The sequence below is a fragment of the Lactuca sativa genome, chromosome 1 (assembly GCF_002870075.4).
Source record: "Lactuca sativa cultivar Salinas chromosome 1, Lsat_Salinas_v11, whole genome shotgun sequence".
NCBI lineage: Eukaryota > Viridiplantae > Streptophyta > Magnoliopsida > Asterales > Asteraceae > Lactuca > Lactuca sativa.
Window position 1 is genome coordinate 200,150,996 of NC_056623.2, and position 12,102 is coordinate 200,163,097.

Below are 12,102 nucleotides of genomic sequence, written 5' to 3' on the forward strand. Positions count from 1 at the left end.
CGTTTTTTTTAGGTTTTAGGTGCGGTTTTTTTTCTTTCTTGCTATGTCTATGCTCGGACGGCCTCCGGTTCAATGTTGATTGTTTTCGTGTTTCAGGAACAGAGCTGATCCCTCACGTGGGTCCCACGCTTCGCGTACGAAAGCAAACGAGGTTCTGCGAGTTGTAAGACATTAAAACTATAAGCATGGATAGTATTTTGGGTGCGATCATACCAGCACTAATGCATCGGATCCCATTAGAACTCAACAGTTAAGCGTGCTTGTGCGAGAGTAGTACTAGGATGGGTGACCCATGGGAAGTCCTCGTGTTGCACCCCCTTTTTCATTGCCCGTTTGCGTTTTTTTGGGTTTTAGGTGCGGTTTTTTTTTCTTTCTTGCTATGTCTAAGCTCTGGCGGCCTCCGGTTCAATGTTCGTTGTTTTCGTGTTTCCGGAATGGAGCCGATCTCTCACGTGCATCCCACGCCTCGCGTACAAAAGCAAACGAGGTTCTGCGACTTGTAAGACATTAAAACAATAAGCATGGATAGTATTTCGGGTGCGATCATACCAACACTAATGCATCGGAACCCATTAGAACTCAGCAGTTAAGCGTGTTTGTGCGAGAGTAGTACTAGGATGGGTGACCCCTGGGAAGTCCTTGTGTTGCACCCCCTTTTTCATTGCCCGTTTGCGTTTTTTTGGGCTTTAGGTGCGGTTTTTTTTCTTTCTTGCTATGTCTATGCTCGGGCGGCCTCCGGTTCAATGTTGTTTGTTTTCGTGTTTCTGGAACGGAGCCGATCCCTCACGTGGGTCCCACGCCTCGCGTACGAAAGCAAATGAGGTTCTATTACTTGTAAGACATAAAAACAATGAGCATGGATAGTATTTCGGGTGCGATCATACAAGCACTAATGCACCGGATCCCATTAGAACTCCGTAATTAAGTGTGCTTAGACGATAGTAGTATTAGGGTGGGTGACCCCCTAGGAAGTCCTCGTGTTGCACCCCCTTTTTCGTTGCCCGTTTGAGTTTTTTTAGGTTTTAGGTGCGTTTTTTTTTATTGCTATGTCTATACTCGGGCGGCCTCCGGTTCAATGTTGATTGTTTTCGTGTTTCCGGAACGGAGCCGATCCCTCACGTGGGTCCCACGCCTCGCGTACGAAAGGAAACGAGGTTCTGCGACTTCTAAGACATAAAAACAATAAGCATGGATATTATTTCGGGTGCGATCATACCAGCACTAATGCACCGGATCCCATCAAAACTCCGCAATTAAGCGCGCTTGGCAGTTTGCGTTTTTTTAGGTTTTAGGTGCGGTTTTTTTTTTCTTTCTTCCTATGATTATGCTCGGGCGGCCTCCGATTCAATGTTGATTGTTTTCGTGTTTCCGGAACGGAGCCTATCCCTCACGTGGGTCCCACGCCTCGCGTACGAAAGCAAACGAAGTTCATACAAGCACTAATGCACCGAATCACATCGGAACTCCGCAGTTAAGCGTGCTTGGGCGAGAGTAGTACTAGGATGGGTGACCCCCTGGGAAGTCCTCGTGTTGCACCCCCTTTTTCGTTGCCCGTTTGCGTTTTTTTAGGTTTTAGGTGCGTTTTTTTTCTTTCTTGCTATGTCTATGCTCGGGCGGCACCCGGTTCATCGTTGATTGTTTTCGTGTTTCCCGAACGGAGCCGATCCCTCACGTGGGTCCCACGCCTCGCGTACGAAAGCAAACGACGTTCTGCGTCTTGTAAGACATAAAAACAATTAGCATGGATAGTATTTCGGTTGTGATCATACCAGCACTAATGCACCAGATCCCATCAGAACTCCGCAGTTAAGCGTGCTTGGGCGAGAGTAGTACTAGGATGGGTGACCCCCTGGGAAGTCCTTGTGTTGCACCCCCTTTTTCGTTGCCCGTTTGCGTTTTTTTATGTTTTAGGTGCGTTTTTTTTTCTTTCTTGCTATGTCTATGCTCGAGCGGCACCCGGTACATCGTTGATTGTTTTCGTGTTTCCCGAACGGAGCCGATCCCTCACGTGGGTCCCACGCCTCGCGTACGAAAGCAAACGACGTTCTGCGTCTTGTAAGACATAAAAACAATAACCATGGATAGTATTTCGGGTGCGATCATACCAGCACTAATGCACCGGATCCCATTAGAACTCCGCAGTTAAGCGTGCTTGGGCGAGAGTAGTACTAGAATGGGTGACCCCCTAGGAAGTCCTCGTGTTGCACCCCCTTTTTCGTTGCCCGTTTGCGTTTTTTTAGGTTTTAGGTGCGTTTTTTTTTTCTTTCTTGCTATGTCTATGCTCGGGCGGCACCCGGTACATCGTTGATTGTTTTCGTGTTTCCCGAACAGAGCCGATCCCTCACGTGGGTCCCACGCCTCGCGTACGAAAGCAAACGACGTTCTGCGTCTTGTAAGACATAAAAACAATAAGCATGGATAGTATTTCGGGTGCGATCATACCAGCACTAATGCACCGGATCCCATCAGAACTCCGCAGTTAAGCGTGCTTGGGCGAGAGTAGTACTAGGATGGGTGACCCCTTGGGAAGTCCTCGTGTTGCACCCCCTTTTTCGTTGCCCGTTTGCGTTTTTTTAGGTTTTAGGTGCGTTTTTTTTCTTTCTTGCTATGTCTATGCTCGGGCGGCACCCGATTCATCGTTGATTGTTTTTGTGTTTCCCGAACGGAGCCGATCCCTCACGTGGGTCCCACGCCTCGCGTACGAAAGCAAACGACGTTCTGCGTCTTGTAAGACATAAAAACAATAAGCATGGATAGTATTTTGGGTGCGATCATACCAGCACTAATGCACCGGATCCCATCAGAACTCCGAAGTTAAGCATGCTTGGGCGAGAGTAGTACTAGGATGGGTGACCCCCTGGGAAGTCCTCGTGTTGCACCCCCTTTTTCGTTGCCCGTTTGCGTTTTTTTTAGGTTTTAGGTGCGTTTTTTTTTCTTTCTTGCTATGTCTATGCTCGGGCGGCATCCGGTTCATCGTTGACTGTTTTCGTGTTTCCCGAACGGAGCCGATCCCTCACGTGGGTCCCACGCCTCGCGTACGAAAGCAAACAACGTTCTGCGTCTTGTAAGACATAAAAAAATAAGCATGGATAGTATTTCGGGTGCGATCATACCAGCACTAATGCATCGGATCCCATCAGAACTCCGCAGTTAAGCGTGCTTGGGCGAGAGTAGTACTAGGATGGGTGACCCCCTGCGAAGTCCTCGTGTTGCACCCCGTTTTTCGTTGCCCGTTTGCGTTTTTTTTAGGTTTTAGGTGCGTTTTTTTTTTCTTTCTTGCTATGTCTATGCTCGGGCGGCATCCGGTTCATCGTTGATTGTTTTCGTGTTTCCCGACTGGAGTCGATCCCTCACGTGGGTCCCACGCATCGCGTACGAAAGCAAAACGACGTTCTGCGTCTTGTAAGACATAAAAACAATAAACATGGATAGTATTTCGGGTGCGATCATACCAGCACTAATGCACCGGATCCCATCAGAACTCCGCAGTTAAGCGTGCTTGGGCGAGAGTAGTACAAAGATGGGTGACCCCCTGGAAAGTCCTCGTGTTGCACCCTCTTTTTCGTTGCCCGTTTGCGTTTTTTTGGGTTTTAGGTGTGTTTTTTTTTTCTTTCTTGCTATGTCTATGCTCGGGCGGCATCCGGTTCATCGTTGATTGTTTTCGTGTTTCCCGAACGGAGCCGATCCCTCACGTGGGTCCCACGCCTCGCGTACGAAAGCAAACAACGTTCTGCGTCTTGTAAGACATAAAAACAATAAGCATGGATAGTATTTCGGGTGCGATCATACCAGCACTAATGCACCGGATCCCATCAGAACTCTACAGTTAAGCGTGCTTGGGCGAAAGTAGTACTAGGATGGGTGACCCCCTGGGAAGTCCTCATGTTGCACCCTTTTTTTCGTTGCGCGTTTGCGTTTTTTTTAGGTTTTAGGTGCGTTTTTTTTTTCTTGCTATGTCTATGCTCGGGCGGCATCCGGTTCATCGTTGACTGTTTTCGTGTTTCCAGAACGGAGCCGATCCCTCACGTGGGTCCCACGCCTCGCGTACGAAAGCAAACAACGTTCTGCGTCTTGTAAGACATAAAAACAATAAGCATGGATAGTATTTCGGGTGCGATCATACCAGCACTAATGAACCGGATCCCATCAGAACTCCGCAGTTAAGCGTGCTTGGGCGAGAGTAGTACTAGGATGGGTGACCCCCTGGGAAGTCCTCGTGTTGCACCCCTTTTTTCGTTGCCCGTTTGCGTTTTTTTAGGTTTTAGGTGCGTTTTTTTTTCCTTTCTTGCTATGTCTATGCTCGGGCGGCATCCGGTTCAATGTTGATCGTTTTCGTGTTTCCCTGAACGGAGCCGATCCCTCACGTGGGTCCCACGCCTCGCGTACGAAAGCAAACGAGGTTCTGCGTCTTGTAAGACATAAAAACAATTACCACGGATAGTATTTCGGGTGCGATCATACCAGCACTAATGCACCGGATCCCATCAGAACTCCGCAGTTAAGCGTGCTTGGGCGAGAGTAGTACTAGGATGGGTGACCCCCTAGGAAGTCCTCGTGTTGCACCCCTTTTTCGTTGCCCGTTTGCGTTTTTTTAGGTTTTAGGTGCTTTTTTTTTCCTTTCTTGCTATGTCTATGCTCGGGCGGCATCCGGTTCATCGTTGACTGTTTTCGTGTTTCCCGAACGGAGCCGATCCCTCACATGGGTCCCACGCCTCGCGTACGAAAGCAAACAACGTTCTGCGTCTTGTAAGACATAAAAACAATAAGCATGGATAGTATTTCGGGTGCGATCATACCAGCACTAATGAACCGGATCCCATCAGAACTCCGCAGTTAAGCGTGCTTGGGCGAGAGTAGTACAAAGATGGGTGATCCCCTGGGAAGTCCTCGTGTTGCACCCCCTTTATCGTTGCCCGTTTGCGTTTCTTTAGGTTTTAGGTGCGTTTTTTTTTCTTTCTTGCTATGTCTATGCTCGGGCGGCATCCGGTTCAATGTTGATCGTTTTCGTGTTTCCCTGAACGGAGCCGATCCCTCACGTGGGTCCCACGCCTCGCGTACGAAAGCAAACAACGTTCTGCGTCTTGTAAGACATAAAAACAGTTACCACGGATAGTATTTCGGGTGCGATCATACCAGCACTAATGAACCGGATCCCATCAGAACTCCGCAGTTAAGCGTGCTTGGGCGAGAGTAGTACTAGGATGGGTGACCCCCTAGGAAGTCCTCGTGTTGCACCCCTTTTTCGTTGCCCGTTTGCGTTTTTTTAGGTTTTAGGTGCGTTTTTTTTTTCTTTCTTGCTATGTCTATGCTCGGGCGGCATCCGGTTCATCGTTGACTGTTTTCGTGTTTCCCGAACGGAGCCGATCCCTCACGTGGGTCCCACGCCTCGCGTACGAAAGCAAACGACGTTCTGCGTCTTGTAAGACATAAAAACAATAAGCATGGATAGCATTTCGGGTGCGATCATACCAGCACTAATGCATCGGATCCCATCAGAACTCCGCAGTTAAGCGTGCTTGGGCGAGAGTAGTACAAAGATGGGTGACACACTGGAAAGTCCTCGTGTTGCACCCCCTTTATCGTTGCCCGTTTGCGTTTTTTTAGGTTTTAGGTGCGTTTTTTTTCCTTTCTTGCTATGTCTATGCTCGGGCGGCATCCGGTTCAATGTTGATCGTTTTCGTGTTTCCCTGAACGGAGCCGATCCCTCACGTGGGTCCCACGCCTCGCGTACGAAAGCAAACGAGGTTCTGCGTCTTGTAAGACATAAAAACAATTACCACGGATAGTATTTCGGGTGCGATCATACCAGCACTAATGCATCGGATCCCATTAGAACTCCGCAGTTAAGCGTGCTTGGGCGAGAGTAGTACTAGGATGGGTGACCCCCTGGGAAGTCCTCGTGTTGCACCCCCTTTTTCGTTGCCCGTTTGCGTTTTTTTAGGTTTTAGGTGCGTTTTTTTTCCTTTCTTGCTATGTCTATGCTCGGGCGGCATCCGGTTCAATGTTGATCGTTTTCGTGTTTCCCTGAACGGAGCCGATCCCTCAAATGGGTCCCACGCCTCGCGTACGAAAGCAAACGAGGTTCTGCGTCTTGTAAGACATAAAAACAATTACCACGGATAGTATTTCGGGTGCGATCATACCAGCACTAATGCACCGGATCCCATCAGAACTCCGCAGTTAAGCGTGCTTGGGCGAGAGTAGTACTAGGATGGGTGACCCCCTGGGAAGTCCTCGTGTTGCACCCCATTTTTCGTTGCCCGTTTGCGTTTTTTTAGGTTTTAGGTGCGTTTTTTTTTTCCTTTCTTGCTATGTCTATGCTCGGGCGGCATCCGGTTCAATGTTGATCGTTTTCGTGTTTCCCTGAACGGAGCCGATCCCTCACGTGGGTCCCACGCCTCGCGTACGAAAGCAAACGACGTTCTGCGTCTTGTAAGACATAAAAACAATATGCATGGATAGTATTTCGGGTGCGATCATACCAGCATTAATGCACCGGATCCCATCAGAACTCTGCAGTTAAGCGTGCTTGGGCGAAAGTAGTACTAGGATGGGTGACCCCCTGGGAAGTCCTCGTGTTGCATCCCCCTTTTTCGTTGCCCGTTTGCGTTTTTTTAGGTTTTAGGTGCGTATTTTTTTCTTTCTTGCTATGTCTATGCTCGGGCGGCATCCGGTTCATCGTTGACTGTTTTCGTGTTTCCCGAACGGAGCCGATCCCTCATGTGCGTCCCACGCCTCGCGTACGAAAGCAAACAACGTTCTGCGTCTTGTAAGACATAAAAACAATAAGCATGGATAGTATTTCGGGTGCGATCATACCAGCACTAATGAACCGGATCCCATCAGAACTCCGCAGTTAAGCGTGCTTAGGCGAGAGTAGTACTAGGATGGGTGACCCCTTGGGAAGTCCTCGTGTTGCACCCCCCTTTTCGTTGCCCGTTTGCGTTTTTTTAGGTTTTAGGTGCGTTTTTTTTTCTTTCTTGCTATGTCTATGCTCGGGCGACATCCGGTTCATCGTTGATTGTCTTCGTGTTTCCCGAACGGAGCCGATCCCTCACATGGGTCCCACGCCTCGCGTACGAAAGCAAACAACGTTCTGCGTCTTGTAAGACATAAAAACAATAAGCATGGATAGTATTTCGGGTGCGATCATACCAGCACTAATGCACCGGATCCCATCAGAACTCCGCAGTTAAGCGTGCTTGGGCGAGAGTAGTACAAAGATGGGTGACCCCCTGGAAAGTCCTCGTGTTGCACCCCCTTTTTCGTTGCCCGTTTGCGTTTTTTTGGGTTTTAGGTGCGTTTTTTTTTCTTTCTTGCTATGTCTATGCTCGGGCGGCATCCGGTTCATCGTTGATTGTTTTCGTGTTTCCCGAACGGAGCCGATCCCTCACGTGGGTCCCACGCCTCGCGTACGAAAGCAAACAACGTTCTGCGTCTTGTAAGACATAAAAACAATAAGCATGGATAGTATTTCGGGTGCGATCATACCAGCACTAATGCACCGGATCCCATCAGAACTCTGCAGTTAAGCATGCTTGGGCGAAAGTAGTACTAGGATGGGTGACCCCCTGGGAAGTCATCGTGTTGCACCCCCTTTTTCGTTGCCTGTTTGCGTTTTTTTTAGGTTTTAGGTGCGTTTTTTTTTCTTTCTTGGTATGTCTATGCTCGGGCGGCATCCGGTTCATCGTTGACTGTTTTCGTGTTTCCCGAATGGAGCCGATCCCTCACGTGGGTCCCACGCCTCGCGTACGAAAGCAAACAACGTTCTGCGTCTTGTAAGACATAAAAAAATAAGCATGGATAGTATTTCGGGTGCGATCATACCAGCACTAATGCACCGGATCCCATCAGAACTCCGCAGTTAAGCGTGCTTGGGCGAGAGTAGTACTAGGATGGGTGACCCCCTGGGAAGTCCTCGTGTTGCACCCCCTTTTTCGTTGCCCGTTTGCGTTTTTTTAGGTTTTAGGTGCGTTTTTTTTTTCTTTCTTGCTATGTCTATGCTCGGGCGGCATCCGGTTCATCGTTGACTGTTTTCGTGTTTCCCGAACGGAGTCGATCCCTCACGTGGGTCCCACGCCTCGCGTACGAAAGCAAACGACGTTCTGCGTCTTGTAAGACATAAAAACAATAAGCATGGATAGCATTTCGGGTGCGATCATACCAGCACTAATGCACCGGATCCCATCAGAACTCCGCAGTTAAGCGTGCTTGGGCGAGAGTAGTACAAAGATGGGTGACACACTGGAAAGTCCTCGTGTTGCACCCCCTTTATCGTTGCCCGTTTGCGTTTTTTTAGGTTTTAGGTGCGTTTTTTTTCCTTTCTTGCTATGTCTATGCTCGGGCGGCATCCGGTTCAATGTTGATCGTTTTCGTGTTTCCCTGAACGGAGCCGATCCCTCACGTGGGTCCCACGCCTCGCGTACGAAAGCAAACGAGGTTCTGCGTCTTGTAAGACATAAAAACAATTACCACGGATAGTATTTCGGGTGCGATCATACCAGCACTAATGCATCGGATCCCATTAGAACTCCGCAGTTAAGCGTGCTTGGGCGAGAGTAGTACTAGGATGGGTGACCCCCTGGGAAGTCCTCGTGTTGCACCCCCTTTTTCGTTGCCCGTTTGCGTTTTTTTAGGTTTTAGGTGCGTTTTTTTCCTTTCTTGCTATGTCTATGCTCGGGCGGCATCCGGTTCAATGTTGATCGTTTTCGTGTTTCCCTGAACGGAGCCGATCCCTCAAATGGGTCCCACGCCTCGCGTACAAAAGCAAACGAGGTTCTGCGTCTTGTAAGACATAAAAACAATTACCACGGATAGTATTTCGGGTGCGATCATACCAGCACTAATGCACCGGATCCCATCAGAACTCCGCAGTTAAGCGTGCTTGGGCGAGAGTAGTACTAGGATGGGTGACCCCCTCGGAAGTCCTCGTGTTGCACCCCATTTTTCGTTGCCCGTTTGCGTTTTTTTAGGTTTTAGGTGCGTTTTTTTTTTCCTTTCTTGCTATGTCTATGCTCGGGCGGCATCCGGTTCAATGTTGATCGTTTTCGTGTTTCCCTGAACGGAGCCGATCCCTCACGTGGGTCCCACGCCTCGCGTACGAAAGCAAACGACGTTCTGCGTCTTGTAAGACATAAAAACAATATGCATGGATAGTATTTCGGGTGCGATCATACCAGCATTAATGCACCGGATCCCATCAGAACTCTGCAGTTAAGCGTGCTTGGGCGAAAGTAGTACTAGGATGGGTGACCCCCTGGGAAGTCCTCGTGTTGCATCCCCCTTTTTCGTTGCCCGTTTGCGTTTTTTTAGGTTTTAGGTGCGTATTTTTTTCTTTCTTGCTATGTCTATGCTCGGGCGGCATCCGGTTCATCGTTGACTGTTTTCGTGTTTCCCGAACGGAGCCGATCCCTCACGTGGGTCCCACGCCTCGCGTACGAAAGCAAACAACGTTCTGCGTCTTGTAAGACATAAAAACAATAAGCATGGATAGTATTTCGGGTGCGATCATACCAGCACTAATGAACCGGATCCCATCAGAACTCCGCAGTTAAGCGTGCTTAGGCGAGAGTAGTACTAGGATGGGTGACCCCTTGGGAAGTCCTCGTGTTGCACCCCCCCCTTTTCGTTGCCCGTTTGCGTTTTTTTAGGTTTTAGGTGCGTTTTTTTTTTCTTTCTTGCTATGTCTATGCTCGGGCGACATCCGGTTCATCGTTGATTGTCTTCGTGTTTCCCGAACGGAGCCGATCCCTCACATGGGTCCCACGCCTCGCGTACGAAAGCAAACAACGTTCTGCGTCTTGTAAGACATAAAAACAATAAGCATGGATAGTATTTCGGGTGCGATCATACCAGCACTAATGCACCGGATCCCATCAGAACTCCGCAGTTAAGCGTGCTTGGGCGAGAGTAGTACAAAGATGGGTGACCCCCTGGAAAGTCCTCGTGTTGCACCCCCTTTTTCGTTGCCCGTTTGCGTTTTTTTGGGTTTTAGGTGCGTTTTTTTTTCTTTCTTGCTATGTCTATGCTCGGGCGGCATCCGGTTCATCGTTGATTGTTTTCGTGTTTCCCGAACGGAGCCGATCCCTCACGTGGGTCCCACGCCTCGCGTACGAAAGCAAACAACGTTCTGCGTCTTGTAAGACATAAAAACAATAAGCATGGATAGTATTTCGGGTGCGATCATACCAGCACTAATGCACCGGATCCCATCAGAACTCTGCAGTTAAGCATGCTTGGGCGAAAGTAGTACTAGGATGGGTGACCCCCTGGGAAGTCATCGTGTTGCACCCCCTTTTTCGTTGCCTGTTTGCGTTTTTTTTAGGTTTTAGGTGCGTTTTTTTTTCTTTCTTGCTATGTCTATGCTCGGGCGGCATCCGGTTCATCGTTGACTGTTTTCGTGTTTCCCGAACGGAGCCGATCCCTCACGTGGGTCCCACGCCTCGCGTACGAAAGCAAACAACGTTCTGCGTCTTGTAAGACATAAAAAAATAAGCATGGATAGTATTTCGGGTGCGATCATACCAGCACTAATGCACCGGATCCCATCAGAACTCCGCAGTTAAGCGTGCTTGGGCGAGAGTAGTACTAGGATGGGTGACCCCCTGGGAAGTCCTCGTGTTGCACCCCCTTTTTCGTTGCCCGTTTGCGTTTTTTTAGGTTTTAGGTGCGTTTTTTTTTCCTTTCTTGCTATGTCTATGCTCGGGCGGCATCCGGTTCAATGTTGATCGTTTTCGTGTTTCCCTGAACGGAGCCGATCCCTCACGTGGGTCCCACGCCTCGCGTACGAAAGCAAACGAGGTTCTGCGTCTTGTAAGACATAAAAACAATTACCACGGATAGTATTTCGGGTGCGATCATACCAGCACTAATGCACCGGATCCCATCAGAACTCCGCAGTTAAGCGTGCTTGGGCGAGAGTAGTACTAGGATGGGTGACCCCCTAGGAAGTCCTCGTGTTGCACCCCTTTTTCGTTGCCCGTTTGCGTTTTTTTAGGTTTTAGGTGCGTTTTTTTTTCTTTCTTGCTATGTCTATGCTCGGGCGGCATCCGGTTCATCGTTGATTGTTTTCGTGTTTCCCGAACGGAGCCGATCCCTCACGTGGGTCCCACGCCTCGCGTACGAAAGCAAACAACGTTCTGCGTCTTGTAAGACATAAAAACAATAAGCATGGATAGTATTTCGGGTGCGATCATACCAGCACTAATGCACCGGATCCCATCAGAACTCTACAGTTAAGCGTGCTTGGGCGAAAGTAGTACTAGGATGGGTGACCCCCTGGGAAGTCCTCATGTTGCACCCCTTTTTTCGTTGCGCGTTTGCGTTTTTTTTAGGTTTTAGGTGCGTGTTTTTTTTTCTTGCTATGTCTATGCTCGGGCGGCATCCGGTTCATCGTTGACTGTTTTCGTGTTTCCCGAACGGAGCCGATCCCTCACGTGGGTCCCACGCCTCGCGTACGAAAGCAAACAACGTTCTGCGTCTTGTAAGACATAAAAACAATAAGCATGGATAGTATTTCGGGTGCGATCATACCAGCACTAATGCACCGGATCCCATCAGAACTCCGCAGTTAAGCGTGCTTGGGCGAGAGTAGTACTAGGATGGGTGACCCCCTGCGAAGTTCTCGTGTTACACCCCGTTTTTCGTTACCCGTTTGCGTTTTTTTTAGGTTTTAGGTGCGTTTTTTTTCTTTCTTGCTATGTCTATGCTCGGGCGGCATCCGGTTCATCGTTGACTGTTTTCGTGTTTCCCGAACGGAGCCGATCCCTCACGTGGGTCCCACGCCTCGCGTACGAAAGCAAACGACGTTCTGCGTCTTGTAAGACATAAAAACAATAAGCATGGATAGCATTTCGGGTGCGATCATACCAGCACTAATGCACCGGATCCCATCAGAACTCCGCAGTTAAGCGTGCTTGGGCGAGAGTAGTACAAAGATGGGTGACACACTGGAAAGTCCTCGTGTTGCACCCCCTTTATCGTTGCCCGTTTGCATTTTTTTAGGTTTTAGGTGCGTTTTTTTTCCTTTCTTGCTATGTCTATGCTCGGGCGGCATCCGGTTCAATGTTGATCGTTTTCGTGTTTCCCTGAACGGAGCCGATC

At 49.1% G+C, this 12,102-nt stretch overlaps 34 non-coding genes and 1 pseudogene across 34 annotated transcripts; all 35 read left to right on the forward strand.

The window, feature by feature from the left end:
* Positions 1-199: 199 nt before the first annotated feature.
* LOC111876350 (5S ribosomal RNA) lies at positions 200-317 on the forward strand. The gene has a single exon (XR_002844984.1). It is a non-coding gene; the product is annotated as a 5S ribosomal RNA (ribosomal RNA).
* Positions 318-535: 218 nt separating this feature from the next.
* Positions 536-653, forward strand: LOC111876354 (5S ribosomal RNA). The gene has a single exon (XR_002844988.1). It is a non-coding gene; the product is annotated as a 5S ribosomal RNA (ribosomal RNA).
* Positions 654-870: 217 nt separating this feature from the next.
* On the forward strand, positions 871-989 carry LOC111876357 (5S ribosomal RNA). The gene has a single exon (XR_002844990.1). It is a non-coding gene; the product is annotated as a 5S ribosomal RNA (ribosomal RNA).
* Positions 990-1,422: 433 nt separating this feature from the next.
* On the forward strand, positions 1,423-1,539 carry LOC111876361 (5S ribosomal RNA; annotated as a pseudogene).
* Positions 1,540-1,755: 216 nt separating this feature from the next.
* Positions 1,756-1,874, forward strand: LOC111876365 (5S ribosomal RNA). The gene has a single exon (XR_002844994.1). It is a non-coding gene; the product is annotated as a 5S ribosomal RNA (ribosomal RNA).
* A 217-nt stretch (positions 1,875-2,091) lies between these two features.
* LOC128130662 (5S ribosomal RNA) lies at positions 2,092-2,210 on the forward strand. Its single transcript, XR_008228585.1, has one exon. It is a non-coding gene; the product is annotated as a 5S ribosomal RNA (ribosomal RNA).
* A 218-nt stretch (positions 2,211-2,428) lies between these two features.
* Positions 2,429-2,547, forward strand: LOC128129722 (5S ribosomal RNA). The gene has a single exon (XR_008227644.1). It is a non-coding gene; the product is annotated as a 5S ribosomal RNA (ribosomal RNA).
* A 216-nt stretch (positions 2,548-2,763) lies between these two features.
* LOC128130122 (5S ribosomal RNA) lies at positions 2,764-2,882 on the forward strand. Its single transcript, XR_008228045.1, has one exon. It is a non-coding gene; the product is annotated as a 5S ribosomal RNA (ribosomal RNA).
* A 217-nt stretch (positions 2,883-3,099) lies between these two features.
* Positions 3,100-3,218, forward strand: LOC128130705 (5S ribosomal RNA). The gene has a single exon (XR_008228628.1). It is a non-coding gene; the product is annotated as a 5S ribosomal RNA (ribosomal RNA).
* Positions 3,219-3,438: 220 nt separating this feature from the next.
* Positions 3,439-3,557, forward strand: LOC128130883 (5S ribosomal RNA). Its single transcript, XR_008228806.1, has one exon. It is a non-coding gene; the product is annotated as a 5S ribosomal RNA (ribosomal RNA).
* Positions 3,558-3,775: 218 nt separating this feature from the next.
* On the forward strand, positions 3,776-3,894 carry LOC128131086 (5S ribosomal RNA). Its single transcript, XR_008229017.1, has one exon. It is a non-coding gene; the product is annotated as a 5S ribosomal RNA (ribosomal RNA).
* A 215-nt stretch (positions 3,895-4,109) lies between these two features.
* Positions 4,110-4,228, forward strand: LOC128130505 (5S ribosomal RNA). Its single transcript, XR_008228430.1, has one exon. It is a non-coding gene; the product is annotated as a 5S ribosomal RNA (ribosomal RNA).
* A 219-nt stretch (positions 4,229-4,447) lies between these two features.
* On the forward strand, positions 4,448-4,566 carry LOC128130164 (5S ribosomal RNA). The gene has a single exon (XR_008228087.1). It is a non-coding gene; the product is annotated as a 5S ribosomal RNA (ribosomal RNA).
* Positions 4,567-4,782: 216 nt separating this feature from the next.
* Positions 4,783-4,901, forward strand: LOC128131009 (5S ribosomal RNA). Its single transcript, XR_008228937.1, has one exon. It is a non-coding gene; the product is annotated as a 5S ribosomal RNA (ribosomal RNA).
* A 218-nt stretch (positions 4,902-5,119) lies between these two features.
* Positions 5,120-5,238, forward strand: LOC128130779 (5S ribosomal RNA). The gene has a single exon (XR_008228702.1). It is a non-coding gene; the product is annotated as a 5S ribosomal RNA (ribosomal RNA).
* Positions 5,239-5,455: 217 nt separating this feature from the next.
* Positions 5,456-5,574, forward strand: LOC128131180 (5S ribosomal RNA). The gene has a single exon (XR_008229111.1). It is a non-coding gene; the product is annotated as a 5S ribosomal RNA (ribosomal RNA).
* Positions 5,575-5,792: 218 nt separating this feature from the next.
* LOC128130524 (5S ribosomal RNA) lies at positions 5,793-5,911 on the forward strand. Its single transcript, XR_008228449.1, has one exon. It is a non-coding gene; the product is annotated as a 5S ribosomal RNA (ribosomal RNA).
* Positions 5,912-6,129: 218 nt separating this feature from the next.
* Positions 6,130-6,248, forward strand: LOC128128528 (5S ribosomal RNA). The gene has a single exon (XR_008226505.1). It is a non-coding gene; the product is annotated as a 5S ribosomal RNA (ribosomal RNA).
* A 220-nt stretch (positions 6,249-6,468) lies between these two features.
* LOC128130927 (5S ribosomal RNA) lies at positions 6,469-6,587 on the forward strand. Its single transcript, XR_008228850.1, has one exon. It is a non-coding gene; the product is annotated as a 5S ribosomal RNA (ribosomal RNA).
* A 218-nt stretch (positions 6,588-6,805) lies between these two features.
* On the forward strand, positions 6,806-6,924 carry LOC128130892 (5S ribosomal RNA). The gene has a single exon (XR_008228815.1). It is a non-coding gene; the product is annotated as a 5S ribosomal RNA (ribosomal RNA).
* Positions 6,925-7,141: 217 nt separating this feature from the next.
* LOC128130872 (5S ribosomal RNA) lies at positions 7,142-7,260 on the forward strand. Its single transcript, XR_008228795.1, has one exon. It is a non-coding gene; the product is annotated as a 5S ribosomal RNA (ribosomal RNA).
* A 217-nt stretch (positions 7,261-7,477) lies between these two features.
* LOC128131017 (5S ribosomal RNA) lies at positions 7,478-7,596 on the forward strand. The gene has a single exon (XR_008228945.1). It is a non-coding gene; the product is annotated as a 5S ribosomal RNA (ribosomal RNA).
* Positions 7,597-7,813: 217 nt separating this feature from the next.
* LOC128128531 (5S ribosomal RNA) lies at positions 7,814-7,932 on the forward strand. Its single transcript, XR_008226508.1, has one exon. It is a non-coding gene; the product is annotated as a 5S ribosomal RNA (ribosomal RNA).
* Positions 7,933-8,150: 218 nt separating this feature from the next.
* Positions 8,151-8,269, forward strand: LOC128131125 (5S ribosomal RNA). The gene has a single exon (XR_008229056.1). It is a non-coding gene; the product is annotated as a 5S ribosomal RNA (ribosomal RNA).
* A 218-nt stretch (positions 8,270-8,487) lies between these two features.
* On the forward strand, positions 8,488-8,606 carry LOC128130525 (5S ribosomal RNA). Its single transcript, XR_008228450.1, has one exon. It is a non-coding gene; the product is annotated as a 5S ribosomal RNA (ribosomal RNA).
* Positions 8,607-8,823: 217 nt separating this feature from the next.
* Positions 8,824-8,942, forward strand: LOC128130371 (5S ribosomal RNA). The gene has a single exon (XR_008228296.1). It is a non-coding gene; the product is annotated as a 5S ribosomal RNA (ribosomal RNA).
* A 220-nt stretch (positions 8,943-9,162) lies between these two features.
* Positions 9,163-9,281, forward strand: LOC128130928 (5S ribosomal RNA). The gene has a single exon (XR_008228851.1). It is a non-coding gene; the product is annotated as a 5S ribosomal RNA (ribosomal RNA).
* A 218-nt stretch (positions 9,282-9,499) lies between these two features.
* LOC128130893 (5S ribosomal RNA) lies at positions 9,500-9,618 on the forward strand. Its single transcript, XR_008228816.1, has one exon. It is a non-coding gene; the product is annotated as a 5S ribosomal RNA (ribosomal RNA).
* Positions 9,619-9,838: 220 nt separating this feature from the next.
* On the forward strand, positions 9,839-9,957 carry LOC128130873 (5S ribosomal RNA). The gene has a single exon (XR_008228796.1). It is a non-coding gene; the product is annotated as a 5S ribosomal RNA (ribosomal RNA).
* Positions 9,958-10,174: 217 nt separating this feature from the next.
* Positions 10,175-10,293, forward strand: LOC128131018 (5S ribosomal RNA). Its single transcript, XR_008228946.1, has one exon. It is a non-coding gene; the product is annotated as a 5S ribosomal RNA (ribosomal RNA).
* Positions 10,294-10,510: 217 nt separating this feature from the next.
* Positions 10,511-10,629, forward strand: LOC128128532 (5S ribosomal RNA). Its single transcript, XR_008226509.1, has one exon. It is a non-coding gene; the product is annotated as a 5S ribosomal RNA (ribosomal RNA).
* A 219-nt stretch (positions 10,630-10,848) lies between these two features.
* On the forward strand, positions 10,849-10,967 carry LOC128130165 (5S ribosomal RNA). The gene has a single exon (XR_008228088.1). It is a non-coding gene; the product is annotated as a 5S ribosomal RNA (ribosomal RNA).
* Positions 10,968-11,183: 216 nt separating this feature from the next.
* LOC128131073 (5S ribosomal RNA) lies at positions 11,184-11,302 on the forward strand. Its single transcript, XR_008229001.1, has one exon. It is a non-coding gene; the product is annotated as a 5S ribosomal RNA (ribosomal RNA).
* Positions 11,303-11,518: 216 nt separating this feature from the next.
* Positions 11,519-11,637, forward strand: LOC128130689 (5S ribosomal RNA). Its single transcript, XR_008228612.1, has one exon. It is a non-coding gene; the product is annotated as a 5S ribosomal RNA (ribosomal RNA).
* A 217-nt stretch (positions 11,638-11,854) lies between these two features.
* LOC128131126 (5S ribosomal RNA) lies at positions 11,855-11,973 on the forward strand. Its single transcript, XR_008229057.1, has one exon. It is a non-coding gene; the product is annotated as a 5S ribosomal RNA (ribosomal RNA).
* Positions 11,974-12,102: the final 129 nt, after the last annotated feature.